At 30.2% G+C, this 19,879-nt stretch overlaps 1 protein-coding gene across 5 annotated transcripts in view; it reads left to right on the top strand.

The window, feature by feature from the left end:
• Nucleotides 1-290: 290 nt before the first annotated feature.
• DIP2 (disco-interacting protein 2) overlaps nucleotides 291-19,879 on the top strand; it is a 1,036,664-nt gene continuing 1,017,075 nt past the window's right edge. For all 5 annotated transcript variants that reach the window (XM_072540500.1, XM_072540501.1, XM_072540502.1 and 2 more), the window contains exon 1: nucleotides 291-732. The gene's annotated coding sequence lies outside the window, so the exon portion shown is untranslated. The remainder of the gene's footprint in view (nucleotides 733-19,879) is intronic.

Here is a 19,879-nt window from a genome sequence, read left to right on the forward strand (position 1 = left end):
ACTAATGATTTATAGAACTGTACTAAATTCATTTTTATTGGCTTGTTCACGCTGTTACTTATTCATTGTTTTGTACTAGCTTACCGTTTAATTATTGGCAATTTTTAACCTAAAGCGTGTGATAGGAAAATCGTAACTGTTGAAATTATTTGAGAATGTATGTATAGAAACAGCATCTCAGTACGATAGCCAAGTACTACCAAGTCGCACTCTGTACAATAAAATTGTGCCCCACCAAAGTACAGCAGCCGGGCCTTCATCATCGGCTAGCACTACTTGCACGACCAGTATAGCGGTTGTGCGTGCAGATATCGTTGTGCTCGTGATCCGGACACCGTCTTCATAGTCTCTATAACAGTCTTCGCAACCTTCAAGATACCGCTTCATCTCCCAGCGCTCGGCAACCGGAGAGAAAGAATCATCTCGGAATACCATTATTCTTGTGTATGATGATAGTATGTTAAATTCGATTAAAATTTGCGCTACAAATCGTATGCGTTTCATAGTGTGAAAATTTAGTGAATTTCTTACTGTGTATTTAAACAAATATTTTCTAAGTGATATGTATAATAAGTTTAGCTTTGCCGTTCGTTATTGTCTGAGGTCCTGACCTTTCGCCTCTCTTTCTTACTCTTGTGGATTAAAGTGAGTGAAAAAAGGATAAAAGCGGGATGGTATGTTGCTGATTGCCGGACGAAGACGTGATGCTGCTCGGATGTGTGCACAATTATGGTAATTTTACTTTTAAAGTTTTCTGCATTTTTTAATTCAAAACTCTGAGGATGACATGGCTTACTGTACAGTTCGTGAATTCTTAAAAATGTAGCCGGCAAAATACCTTCAGACATAAAGGAATCTGCCTAAACTTCTGTTCTTAACGATTTATAACGTAAGTTTCATTATCATATAATTCTTCTAGATCAGGGTAAAAAATGCTGTTGTTAGTGTTACAGCATATTAACTTAACATAACTCTATAACTTTTCTTTCTATAATTTTTTAAAATAGCCTGTGGATTTTCAACTTTATTTATATAATCACCGGAATGATTTGACTTAAATAGTAAATAGTATCCGCCAAATAATGACATTATTTATAGTGTAATTAACAGGTTTCTTTGCAAATACACAAATATAAGAAATATATAGAAATTTGCTTGCGCATCCTGAGCTTGCTTACATTGGTAGATTATTTTCCCTATCACTTTATCTGCAAGTGGAGTGGCGCAAGATAGAACACTTAATTTTATGAAAAAACATTCATATTTACTTAATATAGAATACCTACTATTTGCTATGATTATTAGATTGGAAATAGTAGTCGGGATTCTTTGCTTAAATATATACGGAAATGTCGATGTCCACAGTATTTCTATTAAAAATTTTACAATTAAAAACAAAAATGAAAAGAATAATATTTTCTTTAAATTTGCTTATTTATTGAATTATTTTACCCTGATGGTTTGGCTTTGTGATATTTTTTACACAATTTTCTTTTGAATCTGATTTAATGATCTGATATCTCTAATCAATGGTTATTAATTTCATAATCCAAAATTATAGCAGCCATTCGTTTTAAATGGTTTAGTTAACATTTTTATCTGTTTCTATAGTCGGATGATAACAACTTATTGGGGTTTAATTACCAGTAGTGTTAATCTGAGGTTGCCAAACTAAAATTATAACGCATCTTCTGTTCCAAATTTCTTGCAGGATTCATGTATACTTTAGATTATTGTTTTTTCATAAAAAGTATTCGGTATGGTCAGCACAAATAGGCGATAGATGATTTTTAGGGGATAAGGATCACTCCTCTATGATTTTTAAGTATTTGGTGTTGTAGAGCATCTCTTATTCCTCAATTATATTTTCACACTGTATAATAAATTACTGTGTGATCTTTTGAAGCATACCTACTTGAGATTTCTAGAGTTTTGAGTTAGTACCTACTTACTTGAATTTGAGAATATTATATTATTCAAAAGAAGAAGATACATGAAAGGCATGTCTTATTGGAACTGATACTGATACAAGAGTTTTTAATAATTATTACAAGATGAGAGTAATAACACACTTAAAGTTTAAAATGTTGATGTTATTTTCTTGTTATCGTTAGTTGTTTAATATATAAGATAATTATTCTTTTTAGCTTTATTCCTATGCGGGGTCATCTCTCCTAATTATATTTTTCCATATGTGTCTATTATATATTTCAATTTACCAATTTTCTTTTCCGATGGTCAGTATTTTTGGCCCTTTCTCAGTTTGACATCAATTGGTGTCACTACTAGATTCTCCCTAATCTATTTATCCGTAATAGTATCATTTTTATCACTCCACTTATTCATTTAATAATTCTCATTTACGCCACATGCATTTGGTATTCCTCGTTTTTTTTTTTTTAATGACCAACATTCAGTTTCTTAGATCATAACTGGTCTTACGGCAATTTTAAACAATTTGCTTTCAGTTTTATTGGAATCTTTTGGTTGCAGAGTACACCATTCACCACCTTCCAATTTCGGAAGTCCAATGCATCGATATATCTTTTTTGGTTTTGCGAGACATGCATTTACTTTTTACTGATATATACATATATACTGTTATGATGTGTTTTTTGTTTGAATGATGAGCAATGAGTATTTTTAATAATATAATATATAGGGTTTTTATCGCGGTTCTCAAAGAATTAGCTTGTAAGTACTTTTTTAAATTATCTTTATTATAACTATTATGAAACACACATATATATCTAACCTAGTCAATGTAAATTTAAAATAAACTATCTTTAAATTGATATTCTTATAAAACTAATTAAATTCTATAGACAATCTAAAATTTAAACAAAACTATCTTCAAAATTGAAATTGTTATGACATTAACTAAATTATATTAACAAAATTTTGTACCTTTCTTTCACTGAATGCCTAAATGAACTGTTTTCCACTAAGTATATAGATTCTAATCACCACTGAATGTCTTCGTACTTCAGTTATCCTTGTTTTTTGTGAAATTACTTTTTCCAATTATCAGCTTCTACCAATGTAAGATATAGTTTTCTTCACTAGCATTTATACACCACCAACCAAACCAGCAAACAGCATTTATATTTATTCTTCTTTTCAATATACCAATATCCAATTATTATAAGTTGATTTATACTAATCTCCAACCATAATATAATTTAATTTCTTCCAATATACTTTTATAATCTTCATTTAACTCACTATATTAAACAATTTGACTATTTGTACCTGATTCTCTGACTCCAAATAATCTTTAATATTTCTTACTAAACTTTTTTGACTGACTTCTTGAAAATTCTGAACAATTTACTTCACTTTCATAATAAACTGGCCTGACTTCTGACTAAAAACTTCTAAAACTTCTGAACAATTGACTTCACTAAGTAAATGTATCTATCTTCTAACTAACTTTCATGATAAAACTGCTAAAAACTGCCATCTTGAATCCAAATCACGGGTATTTATATGTTTTGGATTTCTAGAACCATCTGGTAATAGATCATGTTCCAATTTGTTCTATCAAATACTTGTCTGAATTTTCTGGAACAAACCATTTCGCAAACATGGCCATCTCCGGAGATCCAGAGAATTCCATTCTTTTCTATTAATAATTTTGTTTACATTTAGGCTTTTCAGATCAGAATATATAATTAAATTAGTAACTTAACACTCTAATTTAATAAAATACACATTTCAAACAATATATTATTATAATAACCCCACTTATATTCGTATTATGATTCTTAATTTGACACTTGGAGTATGTATAGTTGGTTGCCTAGGCACATGGCTCACTTAAATCTATTTACAAAATTAAAATTACTAAATACAACTTTTTATAATTATTATATGCTAATTTATTAAAAATGCCCTCACATAAATATATTTTTATTAAATTCTCTAGTATATAACTTATTTAAAACAACCAAATATCTAATATTATGTAGTATATAACTTATAAATTATTTTCTATAAACCCTAATCGTCACAATACCCCAAAATAATATTTAAAATAAATAATTTACTTATTATTTTTTTAAATATTAATTTTCTCATACCTTATTAAATTTAATAATTCAAAATTTTTTTTTTTTTTTTTAAATGTGTTAAATACATCCCTGTTCGCTGTCTATGTCAAAACAGAGAACAACGGAGCACAGTTCGGCTATTCTATGGTCAAACTGTCATGTCAAATGGAGCAATGGATGCGATATCAGAGAATAAAATATAACCTTAATTAAAAATATAATAGATATGGTGTTCTGTTTATTTATAGACAAAATCTAGGAATTATTTCTATTCAAAATAACTTCATCAATATAAATTGGTAAGTTTTTTTTTTTTACTTTATTATATTAGAAAGACATTTTTATAGCAATTATAGTATCAATTTTGTGTCTAACCCCAAATTATGATTTTTAGGGTACAAATTAATTTCCATATATACAAAATTCAACAAGTATGATGTCAAATTGATTTCAAAATAATGAAATCTACCATCTACCATTTAACAAATCAAGTCTATTGAATAAAATGGATATATCAGTAAGTTATTAGTGTTATTATATTTGTGTTAAAGGTATAGAAATCATTATTCAATCTCTTCATGATATTGAAAAATGTCGTTGATATGAAATATGCCTCTTAGTCTGTTCTCTGCATCTATTAACACATAACTATTTAGTCCATTCTGATTTTCAATTGTATATGGACCTTCAAACATTGGTTGTAATTTCTTACAACGGTTTTCTTTAACATTACTTTTTCTAAGTGAACGAATTAACACTAGGTCTCCTTTTTGAAATGTGATTGGTTTTTTTATATTTCGATTTTGTCTTCTGATATATTTTTCAGCTTTCCTCCTAATTCGGTTATTCACTTTCTGCATTACTTGTTCTAACATATCCTGATTATATTCACTAATCCACTTTCTGTTTCCTATATGGCCAAACATTAAGTATTTTGGTACTTCCTCTGTATTCACATTATGTGTATTATTTAAAAAATATTCTACTTGTGGTATATGTTGCTGCCAAGTTTCGTGTTGATTTTGACACAGTATCCTTAAATATTTTATAACTTCTTTAATATATCTTTCTGCAGGATTTGCCTGAGGATGTCTGATACTTGTAAAATGAATGTTGATTCCCTTTTTCTCACAAAATGTCCGAAATTTTTGGTTGTTAAAATATGTAGCATTATCTATTATGCAATTTCTAAATGGTCCTATTTCTTCGAAAAATTGATTAATATATAATTTTAATGTTTTAACATTTGTTCTAGAGCAGGGATATAGTTTAATAAATTTTGTATATAAATCAACTATCACTAGTATATGCTTTTTTCCTGTTGGACTGAGAACTAAATTTGAAATAAAATCCATGGAAACTGTATTTAGTTTTTCATATACAACATTAGATTTATATGTGTTCTGGTTTTTGAAATTCTTTTCTTTGTTTAGTTGACATATTGGGCATTGGGTAGTAATTTCTTTTGCTATACTTATGTCATTCTTTGCAAAATAATTGTCCCTAAATAGCATCCATAGCTTTCTTGAACCAATATGCATATAATTGTTATGTAAATTTTTCAATATTTTCTTTGCTAAAGTTCTAGTTATTACATATACTTCTATGCCATTTATTATTTTATAATATACTCCATCTTTCCTAAGGACTTTTTGTTTTTCACTCAAATTGATCTGATCTCTTATAATTTCTTCTTTAGAATATAATCCAGTACTTTCTACTAATTGATTTAATCCAATTTTTATTGTTCGCTGCCCTTTTTGTGATGTATTTTCTAACCTTGATAAAGCATCTGCCACTATATTGGATTTTCCAGAAATGTATTTGATTTCAAAGCAGTATTCACTAAGTATTAGACTCCACCGATGTATTCTACTGTTTCCATATTTGTTATTTAATATAGACGTTAAAGCTTGGTGATCTGTTTCTATTGTAAATTCATTACCCAACAAATAAAATCTTAATTTTGTGACACAGTGTATTATACTTGCTAGTTCTAATTCTGAAACTGAGTAACCCTTTTCATGTGGCTTTGTGATTCTTGAAATGAATTGTATTGGGTATTCGACCCCATCATGTATTTGTAATAATACCCCTGATAATCTCTCTATTTATGCATCTGTTCTTAATATGAATGGCTGTGTGTAGTCAGGATAGTATATTTTCAAATTTGACAGAAAAATGTTTTTAATTTCTTGGAATGCTAGTTCTCTTCTCTGATCCCATCTCCATTTTACACCTTTTCTCAGTAGTTCAAGTAATGGAATTTCTTTTATACTTAGATCTGGTATCATCCTTTTATAATAATTAATTATTCCAATAAATCCTCTTAAAGTTCTTAAATTATGTGGTGTTTTATATTCCTGAATGACTTGTGTCCGTTCTGGATCCATTTCGATTCCCTTAGTGTTAAGTTTATAACCTAGATATATGACTTCTTTTTGAAAAAATGTACATTTTTCTTGATTTATTTTTAGTCCAACTTTGTCTAATCTATTTATTATAATTTTTAGGTGTTTCTCATGATCTTCAGCCGTTTTAGAAAAAATTAATATATCATCAATGTAGTGAATTACAAAATGTTCATATTGATCCAAAATATCATGAAGACATCTACATAGAGCACTGCAAGATGATTGAAGTCCAAATGGTACTACTTTGAATTGATATACTACTCCATCTATCTGAAATCCTGTATACTGTCTACTTTTTCTTTCTAAAGGTATTAACCAGAAACTATGCTGTAAATCGATTTTAGTGAAAAATGACATTCCTGTAATTCTTCCTAATATTCCATCTATACTCATTGGTGCTTCAAATTGCTTTTCAGTAATCTTGTTGATATTCCTTGCATCCAAACATAACCTGATTTCACCTGATCTTTTTCGTACTACTACTATGGGGTTGATAAAACGTGTATCTGCCTTCTCAATGATTCCATCTTCTAACATATTATTAATTGTTTTGTTTACTTCTTCTCTGTATTTATATGGTATTGGGTATGATTTTGTTTTAAAATCTTTTTCTTCTTTAACTTTTATACTATGGATATAATTTTGTGCAATTCTATTTTCTTTATTGACAAGTCCCTTGTGTTGCTGCAATATGGAAATGACTATTGATTTATATTCTTCAGGGCAATTTAAAACTTTTATCATATCTTCTTCTTTACAAATAAAATTCTTCTTCATTATGTACTCATTATTCCTTGCTTCCAATTTTACGCACTCCGCCTCGTAGGCATCCATCTGCTTAAAATTTCCATTCCTTAAATATTCACTACAATAATTATTCTTTACATTCTTCTGGGACATTTCCCTATCATCAAAATACATTTCTTCTTCATAGACATCATTATTTTCTTTTAATAATATCCTATCAACTCTTATTCCTTCTTCTACCTCATCTTTCTGCATAAATTTAATTATTTGCCCTTCCAAAGTTACTATTTTTTCTTCAAAATCTATCTTTACTTTCTTCTTTTCCAATTCATCATTTCCCATTAATATATCAACACATAAATCCTTGACAATAAATCCTTGCATATTAATTTCTTTATTAAGAATATTAATTTTAAAATTGGCTAGTTTATCAATTTCACCCAACTTCTTATTATTTGCACCAATAATTTTAATTTTTGGAATCTTTATTATATCTGATAGTTTTAATGTATTAAAAATAAAATTCTCCGAGACTAATGTACTTTCTGAACCAGTATCTATCATAATTTTAATCATTTTATTTTTGGCCAAAGCATTTATATAAATTAAATTAATAGATTCAATAATTTTCTCTTCATCTAAAGAAATAAATTCAGAAGGTTTTTCATAATAGCAATGGCCTAACTTGTAATTCAGAAAGTTTACTGCACAAAATTTTGATTATTAGAATTGTCAGATTGTATCTGACCACTTGGATCTGATGTCCTATGTCTTTCCCTACTATGACTTCTACTCACATTTTCTTGCCTTGTACTATTTCGTTCCCTGTCTTCGCAGCTTCTATTCCTTCGAACACAATTTACCTGTCTGTTATAGTTAGGTCGCTCTGTATTTCTTCTATTGTTAAAATCTTGTCTATTATTATTAGTACTGTTATTAAAATGTTGTCTATTATAATTAGTATTATTATTACAATTTTGTCCAATTTGATTACTGTTATTATTATTAAAATTTTGTAAATTATTACCATACCTAGTATTATTGTTATATGATTGTCTATATTGTTGAAAGTTATTATTGTTTTTTCTGTTGTTATTATTACTTGTCATATTGCCTCTTTGTATTCTTTGAATAAAATTAATAAAACTATCTATTGTTTGAATATTTTGTACAGTTACGGTTTGCACAACATCAGCATCAAAATGTCTAGATACATTTAAGACTGTTTCATCCTCTCTAAGTGGTGGTTCTAAATATTTTGCAACTGTTATCAATTTCAATGCATAATCTACCATATTTGATTTTAAATTTTGATTATACTTTCCAAAATATAGAATTTCTCTAAACTTGGCTTGCTCTAGTTCACCCCAATAATAATTTAAAAATTTATTTTCAAATGTTTGAAAATTATCTAAATCATTCTCAATACTAGCAAACCAAGTTGCTGCATTGTCATTTAATGTCACTCTAATATAATCTTTAATATCATTAATATTATTCACAAATCTTAATTTATGTTTTAAACTATTTATGTATACTCTAGGATGCAAATTTTTTATATTACCAGAGAATTTAATCCCAGTCTCATTTGTTAAATTTAAGTAAGGTCTACCTATGTCTCTCATTTGTGAAATATCATCTATTCTCTGTTCCACATTTCTTATTTGATTACAATTTATTTGGATATTTTGTTGTATATCGTCTAATTTTTCTTCTGTGTTTCTCCTGTCTTCGTTAATTTTTACTTCTAAGTTACATTTTTGTAACTCTATTTTCTGTTCTATATCTATCTTATTATCTTGAATAATCCTCTTTACTTCTGTCCTCTCATTGTCTATCCTTTTCTTGTAGTCATTCCGTATACTTTTTATTTCATTTGCTACTTTTTTCTCTGCAGCTTCAAGTTTTTTATCCATTTGTTTTACAATTTTATTATTATTATCTTCTATTTTCTTTTCTAATTTTCTATATTTCTGTTCCATTTTTTTCATGTCTTCTTTGACTTCTTTTGAATTCTCTTCCAATTTTTTTATGTCTTCTTTGATTTCTTTTGAATTCTCTTCCATTTTCTGTTCCATTTTTTTCATGTCTTCTTTGACTTCTTGTGAATTCTGCTCCATTTTGTGTTCTATTTTTTTCGTATTCTCTTCCATTGTCTTGTTCATCTGCATCAATAATGACATCAAAGCTGCCATATTGACATTTTCCTCTCTTTCTGGATTCATTTCTGCAGTATCTTGTGGAGCTTGAACTAAACTCTCCTCTTGTATAGGTTGTGTTTCTACTTCCACATCTTCTTCATTCTTTTTGCTTCTTGTACCTTTCTTTCCTTGAGACATTTTGAGACTTTACTTGTTCAAATATAATTAAAAATAAAATCTATAATTTTTTCTTTCTACTGATAATTAATTTAATTATATGAGAGCACTTATCTTCCCAAACTAATTCTTTTAAATAGAGAGCCACTGCGTTGGGTGCCAAATTGTTATGATGTGTTTTTTGTTTGAATGATGAGCAATGAGTATTTTTAATAATATAATATATAGGGTTTTTATCGCGGTTCTCAAAGAATTAGCTTGTAAGTACTTTTTTAAATTATCTTTATTATAACTATTATGAAACACACATATATATCTAACCTAGTCAATGTAAATTTAAAATAAACTATCTTTAAATTGATATTCTTATAAAACTAATTAAATTCTATAGACAATCTAAAATTTAAACAAAACTATCTTCAAAATTGAAATTGTTATGACATTAACTAAATTATATTAACAAAATTTTGTACCTTTCTTTCACTGAATGCCTAAATGAACTGTTTTCCACTAAGTATATAGATTCTAATCACCACTGAATGTCTTCGTACTTCAGTTATCCTTGTTTTTTGTGAAATTACTTTTTCCAATTATCAGCTTCTACCAATGTAAGATATAGTTTTCTTCACTAGCATTTATACACCACCAACCAAACCAGCAAACAGCATTTATATTTATTCTTCTTTTCAATATACCAATATCCAATTATTATAAGTTGATTTATACTAATCTCCAACCATAATATAATTTAATTTCTTCCAATATACTTTTATAATCTTCATTTAACTCACTATATTAAACAATTTGACTATTTGTACCTGATTCTCTGACTCCAAATAATCTTTAATATTTCTTACTAAACTTTTTTGACTGACTTCTTGAAAATTCTGAACAATTTACTTCACTTTCATAATAAACTGGCCTGACTTCTGACTAAAAACTTCTAAAACTTCTGAACAATTGACTTCACTAAGTAAATGTATCTATCTTCTAACTAACTTTCATGATAAAACTGCTAAAAACTGCCATCTTGAATCCAAATCACGGGTATTTATATGTTTTGGATTTCTAGAACCATCTGGTAATAGATCATGTTCCAATTTGTTCTATCAAATACTTGTCTGAATTTTCTGGAACAAACCATTTCGCAAACATGGCCATCTCCGGAGATCCAGAGAATTCCATTCTTTTCTATTAATAATTTTGTTTACATTTAGGCTTTTCAGATCAGAATATATAATTAAATTAGTAACTTAACACTCTAATTTAATAAAATACACATTTCAAACAATATATTATTATAATAACCCCACTTATATTCGTATTATGATTCTTAATTTGACACTTGGAGTATGTATAGTTGGTTGCCTAGGCACATGGCTCACTTAAATCTATTTACAAAATTAAAATTACTAAATACAACTTTTTATAATTATTATATGCTAATTTATTAAAAATGCCCTCACATAAATATATTTTTATTAAATTCTCTAGTATATAACTTATTTAAAACAACCAAATATCTAATATTATGTAGTATATAACTTATAAATTATTTTCTATAAACCCTAATCGTCACAATACATATATATATATATATATATATATATATATATATATATATATATATATATATATATTGTTATGATTGTTTATTTTGATTTAATCTTAGTTTATTGAGCCAATAAAAAAATATAACTTATTTGTTATCAAAAGTAAAATAAACTCCTTATATTACCTGTGTTCGATGGATTCAAAGATTTTCTTGTTGTCTTTTATCGGAATAGAGAAGAAGGATAAGAATAAAAAAAATATTATATTACAAAAATTTACGTTTCTTTATTTTTATATGAACGAATAAAACAATTATCAAATTCTGTCGTTATCTTATCAATCAGCATTCAAGAAAATAAATCAAATTTTTATAATAATAAGATTTTAAATCTACATACATTTATATTAAGTGAAAACCAATTTTACTTAAATTTTTCTTTACTTGAAACAAGAAACAACAAAACTTTAAACTTTTGATTAGCCTAACAAAACCTCAGTTCTTAAATTTGAATGCTAATGACCATGATGTCAAACCGATCCTTCACAGATATAAAATTCAATTGTACAAAACACTTACAGCTTATTTTCGTATTGAGTTGTATGTTGGAACATACCCAGAAAAATCCAGTCTCCTCAACGATGTGATCTCTCCTTTTTGGCACCTAGGCTCCTTCCTAACGTCTCTGCAAACCTGCTGCACTAACCAAAAACACCTGATGCACTTCTCCAAAAACTCAACTACTTATTAATGACACAAGGACCTCCTTTTGTCAACTTGATGCCGTAAAACTACTTTCACAAATCTTCACAAAATGCCCACGGTAGATACAAGGACCTCTTTTAATCTACTTGCTATCTCCTTCTGCAAAACTATTCAATTCTTTTCACAATGCCGGTATCCAACTCACGAAACACACCCTATCTTGAGACAAACGACTGTTTCCTTGGATGACCAAATTATAACTGACGTCTCCCGTTTTCATGATCGGCTCACAAATTCCCATTTAAAAACGACCGTCCAATCAAAAGCTCAAATTGTGTTTACCATGATTTTGGAAAAGCCTAATTTCGGTTTCAGAGAAAAACTAAAAAGCTTACTTTAAAATTGGTTTTGTCAATACACAATTTATACATATTTCAAAAGATTAGAATATGGTCATTTAATACTCGATTATACAAACAATGAAAAGATTAACTTACAGGTAAAATGTCTTCTAATTCTAAACAAAGGTTTTTAGATAATTTTGTTTGAAACGGAAAAAGGTCGTTTGCCAAACAAATTTCTATTCTTATCTACACTAAATCTTATCTTAAATTACTATATACAATTTGTTTATATTGATATCTTGAAATTTTATGTCGATGGATTTTTTTATTTATTTTTCTTTGGTTGGAAAAGAAGAAACATAACAAGATATATATATATATATATATATATATATATATATATTCTATATGTATATATATATATATATATACATATAGAATATATATATATATACTTATATATATATATATATATATATATATATATATATATATATATATATATATATATATATATATATATATATATATATATATATATATATATATATATATTTTCACCCGCCAGGTTTCTTTCCGACATTGCCTTCTGAATGCCGCCCAGCCAGGATTGTTTTGGCCTTCCTCTCTTCCTCATATACATGTATGACCCATACTGTCTATATATCTATACTGTATATATATATATATATATGTTTTGGATTGGTTGGAGTCAATAAAAGGGGCTATTAGGTAACTATTTTTCATCTCGAGCTTTCAATTGTGTTTACAATCATTTTTAAGAGCTGCTAAAAAATACAAAATATCTTACAAAGTGGAACTAGAAAAAAAATTTATATTAACTCACCAAATAAAATTAGTTTTGTTAATAAATTTATGCTGCTAAACATATATTTCAAAAAACTGTTCTAAAAATTTTCCCATCTAATAAATGTTTCTCTTAAATTTTGTAATATAATTTTGAAAAATTTTTTTAACACAAAAACAATTTAATTTATAAAGAAGTTAGAATAGCGACCATTCATTTTTTTTTGAACAAATTGTAACAATAAATTTTTCGGCTCGAACAAACTTTTTTTTCATATTTTTTGGATCATTCTGAATAAAATAAGTCAGTTTATTTGTAAACTTGGTCGTTTTCGAGTTATAAATAATTTAAAACTGAGAAAAACGCAAAATAATGGTTTTCAGGGCTTAAAACCTAAGTAAAAACAATATTTTTCAAACATAAATAACTATTAAACCATTGTTTTTTAATTGATAATAATTCGCATAGGGCAGGGTAGGCGCGCATTTGTACAATGACAATTTAAACCAACAAACATTTGTGCCCTAAATCTTGTTTCTCTCTCTTCTACAGACTTAACTGTAATCTGAATGCCCAGTCACATCATCACCCCACCCAACTCAATTCAGTTGTCAACACTCTTGTTGATAACTGAATTGAGTTGGGAGAACTCTTGTTTCTCGTTCCATAAGACTTAGCGACAACAATCACAGATCATACGAATTCAATTTAATAAGGCAAACACTCTTACAAAATCTAAACCCTATTCCATCCAAAAAAGAAACCTTGCCGCCTGATCAACCCAAAATCTTTCTACCTTTTATTAAAGGTATCACTGACAATATCAGTAGAACTCTTAACCCTCGAAACATCAAAACCATCTTCATTACTCACTCAAGTTGTCCAATCTCGTCAGATCCGTAAAAGACCAAATCCCCAATGCAGACCATTATGTCTACGAGATTCCTTGTTCCAATGGCCCACGTACATACATAGGACAGACAAACCGACGAATCCATAACCGTATTTACGAACCATCTATATCTGTCAAACATTCCAATACTACTTAAACCCTAGCCCAACATCAGTCAAAATAGATTTCGAACAAGCAAAAACCATCCTTCTCATCCGCTCCTTAAAATCGAGAATCGTTCGTGGAGCCTTTGAAATTAAAAAACGACCTAACAGCTTAAACACGTGAGATGAAGCTAAACGACTGCCGGCAACATGGCGACCGCTGCTTCAGCGACACCCTGCCCCAACCCAACCCGCTTAGACCGTTTCCCCGTATACCATTCCCGCGCATACTGAGAGTGTAAAAGCAGCTACACAGGGTAAGACCGGTCGTCACTCGACACTGAGGACTAGACAGATTGAGACCTGAGTGCTGTTTGACGGTTCTTGTATTTCTACAAAACATATGATACTAGTACGTCACGAGTGAGGGCAGAAGGCAAGATTGAGACTCCGAACTCGAATGGAACCGTATCTTGATAATGGTTCCAAAATGGGTGCCGAAACGTCAAATATTAAATTCTCAACGCGGTTCTTCCCGAGAACTTAGTAATTTTTATTTACCAGAGGAAATTTATATTAAATATGAAAATTATTTCTGTAAAAACGAAATAGATAAGAATGAGTAATGGTTTTTCTAAGCTATGATAAAGGAGATAAATATCGATGTTATAGCAATAGTCGGTTTTTAATAAACAAAAACAAAGATGGGGATATAGCTCCACCCATGGGTGCTCCTTTTATTTGGACGTAGAATTCATTTTGGAAAGTGAAATCTGTATTGTTGTATAAAAAGGTAATCAGTTTCAGGAACAAAACTTTGGGAATTGTACAGTTCTGTTCAATAACATGGTAATTAGTTGTCAGAATAGAAATTACCAATTCGAGAGGGATGTTGGTAAACAAGGAAGTAACATCGAAACTCGCCAAGACATATCCTGAAGGTAGTAAAAACACATTCTTATTTGCAAATTTAAAAGTATCTTTAATTTTGTAGGTATTATGAGAAGAAAAAGAAGTGTCAATAATACCTGCTGATATTTAGCCAAGGATTGAGTTGGGGCATTCTTGCATGCAATTATAGGACGTAGTGGGCACCCTTCTTTGTGAATTTTTGGAAGTCCATAGTATGTTGGGGTGGTACCAGTATACTTAGTTAATTCCTTTCTTGTTTTGGTGGTGATATATCTTTCGTCATGTAGTTGTTTTATCAGTAAGTTGGTGTTCCTTTCTACTGATGAAGTCAGATCTTTGGGGATTTTTTTATAGGAATGTGTGTCATTGAGAAGCTCAAATGATTTGGTGATGTACTAATTTCTGTCCATTATGACTGTAGTGTTGCCCTTGTCTGCTCTCGTTATTATAATCTCAGGGTTGTCTTTCAGAAATTTTCTCGTTTTTGTTTCAATGGCCATGGATCGACTGATGTAATGACGGTTAGTTTTGATGTGGTTAGTAATGATGTTCGTGATTTTTGAACGTTGTAAGTTTTGTGAGTCTGTAGGAAGTTTCTTAATACAGTACTCAATGTCTGCTAAGTATGTGTACATGTCAATATTTTTCACTGATATTGGTAGTAAAATTTTGGACCTAGTGATAGAAAATTATGTCTTGAGGCAAAGACAGATTAGATTGATTTACCAACCATGCATTGTCATTTGTAGTTTTGAGTGAAGCTAAAAGGTCTTTAAGTTGGTTAAGTTTTGAGATGTTGCTTCTTTCTATACAGTTAAAGATTCTTTTATATCTTTTGTCCTGTAGTCTCAGGAAATCAGACATCATGTTGTTAGAGTTTGCTATTAAGATACTCTGTTGATTTATCTATGCTTCTCTGTAGGTTTCTAATTTTTGTGTTAGTTTCATTAATAGTAATGTTTAGAATCTTCTTTGTTACAAGATTTATAAATTATGATATTGACATGGTATGGTATGACACTTCTTTTTCTTCTCATAATACCTACAAAATTATAGATTCTTTTGAATTTGCAAATAAGATCAATGGGTTTTTACTACTTTCAAGATATGTCTTGGCGAGTTTTGATGTTACTTCCTTGGTTACCAACATCCCTCTCGAATTAGTAATTTCTGATAACTAATTACCATCTGATTGAACAGAACTATACAATTCCCAAAGTATTGTTCCTGAAACTGATTACCTTTTTATACAACAATACATATTTCACTTTCCAAAATGAATTCTACGTCCAAATAAAAGGAGCACCCATGGGTGGAGCTATATCCCCATCTTTGGCAGAAATTGTAATGAACTCCCTACTTCACTACTGTACTCAAGAAGTTGATTTCCAGTTCCCCTTCATTTTCCAATATGTAGACGACCTGATATGTGCAGTCCCTGCTGACAAAATCAACTACACTCTTAACGTTTTCAACTCATATAACACTCACCTACCTACAATTCACTGTCGAAACAGAAGAAAACAATATATATATATATATATATATATATATATATATATATATATATATATATATATATATATATATATATATATATATATATATATATATATATATATATATATATATATATATATATATGAAAATTACTGAGTTCTCGGGAAGAACCGCGTTGAGAATTTAAAACTCGACGTTTCGGCACCCATTTTGGAGCCATTATCAAGAGGGATACGGTTCGGTTCGAGTTCGGGGTCTCAATCTGCCTACTCCCCTCACTCGAGACGTACCAGTATCGTGTTCTATATTGCAAGAACTGTCTCTCGGCACTGAGGTCTCAATCTGCCTACTCCCCAGTGTCGAGTGACAACCGGTCTTACCCTGTGTGGCTGCTTTTATACTCGCTGTATGCGCGGGAACGGTATGCGCTGACGTGGTCTGAACTGACGTGGCCTGAGCGGTGTGGGCGGGAGGTCGCTGAAGAAGGGGTCGCCATGTTGCCGGCAATCGTTTCGCGTCGTCGCGCGTGTTCAAGCTGTGAGGCCGTTTTTCGATTTCACGCACGGCCTCACAGCTTGAACACGCGCGACGACGCGAAACGATTGCCGGCAACGTGGCGACCCCTTCTTCAGCGACCTCCCGCCCACACCGCTCAGGCCACGTCAGTTCAGACCACGTCAGCGCATACCGTTCCCGCGCATACAGCGAGTATAAAAGCAGCCACACAGGGTAAGACCGGTTGTCACTCGACACTGGGGAGTAGGCAAATTTGATACCTCAGTGCCGAGAGACAGTTCTTGCAATATAGAACACGATACTGGTACGTCTCGAGTGAGGGGAGTAGGCAGATTGAGACCCCGAACTCGAACCGAACCGTATCCCTCTTGATAATGGCTCCAAAATGGGTGCCGAAACGTCGAGTTTTAAATTCTCAACGCGGTTCTTCCCGAGAACTCAGTAATTTTCATTTATCTGACCGCGGAAACTTATCCGAACATATATATATATATATATATATATATATATATATATATATATATATATATAAATATATATAAAGCTACTACTATCTACTTGTTACTGCGTTCATAGTGGGACTCCAGATAATCGAGTCATACTAATGATTTATAATGATATAACATCTTAATGGTGTCCTCATCATGATCTTAAATTTTTATCTTTTTTTTTTATTAATTTTAATAGAAAATCAAAGAGACCAAAATTTATGAGCAATACGATTTCTCTTCATAGGACCTTTACCTTGAACACCTTCTTTGTATATGAATAACAAATAAGGTTGTTTGCAGTGTTATGGAGAACAGTATCTGCAGATGGTTTTCAACAATAATTTCATTTAAATTTTTATTCAGAACAAGTATTTGAAAAACCGTGGTACTCCATAACTGGTACAATAAATTAGATATTCAAGGTCTAGCGCGAAATTGGATGATGAAGTAACTTCGTGTTTGTGTTACAAATATTTATAATGCATATTTTCCTTATTTTATTGATATTAAAATAAAATTAATATCAATTATGTGAATAATTTTAGATTATAGTGTTAAGTTCTTTTCATGTATTTTTATTTATTGCATACTATTCATTTAACTGCTCTATTCCTTTGGAATAAACCACATTTAATTAATTAATTATAGTGTATTTTTATGTATGAGAGAGTAATAAAACAATAAATTATGTATGCAAATCCCTAAACTGTTGATACGGGTGACTCAATGAAAAACAGATATTTGTCAACAAGTTTACAGAAGTATATAGGAAAACAATTTTAAATTGAGTATGACCACCAGGTATAAAGGTTGGAGCAGAATAGAATACAATAGTTGTGAGTGTTACTAATCCCTAAATAAGGTTGCTAGTGTCGGAGTGATGGAGGTTAACAGGTACTAATGAATTTGCAAGAAATGTAAGATGTTTATTTGATTGGTTATATATAACCAATAAAAGTTTAATAAGTACCTACCTATTTGCAAAATAAAGTTTAATTCTTTAGATAAAATAAAACGTTTTATTTTATCTGAAATGAGTGCATTCCACGAAGTAAGGGTTTCAACAATCAAACATTTAATTCTTTAATTCCAGGAATCTACGACAGTAATTGACTAGATAATTACCTTCTAAACTTATTCCACAGAAAATGTGATAGTGGGTTTTTCCATTTTGTAGGAAGGTCCAAGTGGCGTATTCAAAATTCTTAACAGTTCACTAAAAGTAGGTACTTCAGTTGCAAGGTGCAGTTTATTGTGTATACTAGTGTTATGGAAAATTTGGAAGTGCCGTGTAAACGCCGAAAAATTGGTCCTCTAACAGTTAATGAAAAAACATTAATATTTAATTGTTTTAAATCATTTACAGACAAACGTTTATGTGAAAGTGTTGATGAGACCGTTGAGTTAGTTAGCAGTACACTTGGTGTTGGGAAATCTACGATTTACAGAGTTATTAAAGAAGAGAAATGTGGTAGTTTTCAAATGCCACGTAATGCTCCAGGGAAACCAAAATTTCAAATAGAATATCATTTTAAAGAAGGACTTCGACGGAAAGTGCATGAATTCTTCTTTAGACAAGAATTTCCAACATTGGATAAAGTTCTTGTCTCAGTTCGAGATGATAAGGATTACTCAGAAATGAGTCGAAGTACGTTATGGAAACTTTTAAAAGAAATAGGCTTCCGCTGGAAAAAGAATCTGAGAAAGTCTATTTTATTAGAAAGAAGCGATATTGTCATATGGAGAAGACATTTTCTAATAACCATAAAGGAAATGAGAAACCAAAAAAGAAAAATATTTTATCTTGATGAAACATGGATCAACGAGGGTCATACACCAAATAAATTTTGGCAGGATGAAACTGTTATAAGTCAAAGGCACGCTTTTGTAAATAACTTATCTACTGGTTTAAACCCACCATCAGGAAAGGGACGCAGGCTGATAATAGTACACATTGGCAGTTCAGACGGTTTTGTTGAAGGTGGTTTATTAACTTTTGAATCAACTCGTACCGGTGACTACCATGAAGACATGAACGCTGATGTCTTTCAAGAATGGTTCGAACAAATGATAGATCTTCTTCCTAAGAACTGTGTAATAGTAATGGATAATGCAAGTTATCACTCCAGACTTATAGAAGGACTGCCCACAACCAAGTGGTTAAAAAAAGACTAGCAGAATTGGCTGAGTTCAAAAAATATTACGTACCATCCCGGATCTATAAGAAAGGAACTTTATTCGTTGTGTGCCCTTCATAAAGAAAAATTTAAAAAATACGAAATTGATGAAATTGCCAAAAACCGTGGAATGACAGTACTTAGATCCCCACCATATCATTGTGAATTAAACCCGATTGAACTGGTATGGGCACAGATAAAGAGTGAAGTTTCAAGAAAAAATACCACTTTTAAAATTCATGATGTTAAACAGTTGTTTTTCGAGGCCGTAAATAATGTAAAACCTGAAAACTGGGAAAAGGCAGTAAATCACACTTTAAAGAAGAGGAAAAAATGTGGAAGCTGGG

Source organism: Diabrotica undecimpunctata, chromosome 8 (assembly GCF_040954645.1).
Source record: "Diabrotica undecimpunctata isolate CICGRU chromosome 8, icDiaUnde3, whole genome shotgun sequence".
Classification (NCBI taxonomy): domain Eukaryota; kingdom Metazoa; phylum Arthropoda; class Insecta; order Coleoptera; family Chrysomelidae; genus Diabrotica; species Diabrotica undecimpunctata.